The sequence below is a fragment of the Camelina sativa genome, chromosome 6, assembly GCF_000633955.1.
Source record: "Camelina sativa cultivar DH55 chromosome 6, Cs, whole genome shotgun sequence".
Lineage (NCBI taxonomy): Eukaryota > Viridiplantae > Streptophyta > Magnoliopsida > Brassicales > Brassicaceae > Camelina > Camelina sativa.
Window position 1 is genome coordinate 13,276,223 of NC_025690.1, and position 1,619 is coordinate 13,277,841.

A 1,619-nucleotide genomic window follows, 5' to 3' on the forward strand; every position below is an offset into this window, starting at 1 on the left:
CCCTCAGCTCCTAGACCTTAGTTGAGGTTTGGTCATAAGGCGTTCGTAAGATCTGTACTGGGAAATTTGCATTTCTGGTTTAGTTAGAGAGTTGTCTGTACGTACATATAAATATGACTTGAGTAAGCAAATAATAATGTTATTTATAATTTGTAGTTAAAATTAAATACATAATGAAGTTAAGTAAGTATCTAATATCAGAAAAATAGGAACAATAGTACATTCAAGGGGCTCACATCTCGATTAAATCAGCTTTAAGTATCTAATATCAGAAAATTAGGAACAATAGTACATTCGAAAGGGCTAACATCTCGATTAAATCTCCAGACTCATCATCTCGCCTATTCTTTGTCAAGTTACCTTCATCGTCCACTGCTCCCAGGTCAAACAAATCCGTCAAGGCCCGAAGGAGGGTCTTCTGGGAAGGAGGATACATAAATTTCAAGGATAACAAGTCCTTCACACCCAGCCTTTTCAAGGCGAGAACTGTGTTTACGAGGTTTACTCTATACATCTCAAGAACCGCCAGCGCTATTAATCCACTGTAAATTTCCTGTGTGTATAGCCTGAAACATTTGCCAGGCCCTGTTGTACAAGCACGACGTGCTCTCTGGTCAGCACTTGCCATGGATATTGGGGACACCACCAAGGAGTCTAGACGAGTTTGCGGGTTGTAGTATTTCTGCATGGAGAAACCAGGAACAATGTTGAGGGATGAGTCTTCGATTTGCCCTGCAAAAGAGAAAGACGAAAAGAGTGAGACTAAGATGATGAAGAACAAGAAGATCGGAAGTTAGTCGGAGAAGAAGAAGTGGTCGTACGGAGAAGAGAAAAGAGGAAGGAGAAGATTGCTATTTTGTTGTTGTGGATTAATAAGACTAATGGGTTGGAGTTAAGCCCATTTAAGGTTTGTGTATTTAGTGTTCTTTAGACTATTAGTAGTGTTAGGCCCAAAATAAGAGTCTTGTGTTGTTTACTTAGTTTAACTAAGGAAGTTGATGAAAACCTTAGTTAGACTAGAGTAGATAATAGTTGTTGGAGTTGTTAGTGGCTAATAGCTAAGGTAAGGTTGCTTATGTCCAGAAGTCTAATGTCTAGATATAATGATGTAATAGTTGCTAAGTGAATGAGTGTAAAAGAAATCTACTATAAGTATGTAATGTGTGTGAAGTTGTAAAAGCATGAAAAATGATGAATGAATGAGAGTTCTAAGAAAATTGAGTTCTTTGAGTGAAGAAAGAAAAGAAACAAACTTAAAATCAAAGTGAAAATGTCAACATGGTATCAGAGCGCAACTTGATCCTAGGAGCCTGTTAAAGCAAGAAAGAGGAAGTGAAGAAGTACCTGAAAAGAAGAAGAAGAAAACAGAGATGGCGATAAACCTGCAATCATCTCATCTTATTGCAGTCTTTGATGGCCAGAATTACGAGTTCTGGTCTGCAAGAATGAAAACCACACTCATGAATAAAGATCTTTGGGATGTTGTCAATGATGGAGTACCTGAAGCTGAAGTTGAAGATGAACTTGCAACTCCAGGAGCAGATAAGAGCAAAGAAACTGCAAACCTGAAGCCACTCAAAGCTAAAGATACGGCTGCTCTCCAAATCATTCAGCATGCA

General features: G+C 38.4%; 1 long non-coding RNA gene across 1 annotated transcript; it reads right to left on the bottom strand.

Annotated features, from left to right (window-relative positions):
- On the bottom strand, positions 140-1,619 carry LOC104791171. The gene is made up of 3 exons (XR_768879.2): positions 1,566-1,619; positions 1,345-1,437; positions 140-732 (listed from the first exon to the last, which is right to left on the bottom strand). It is a non-coding gene; the product is annotated as an uncharacterized LOC104791171 (long non-coding RNA).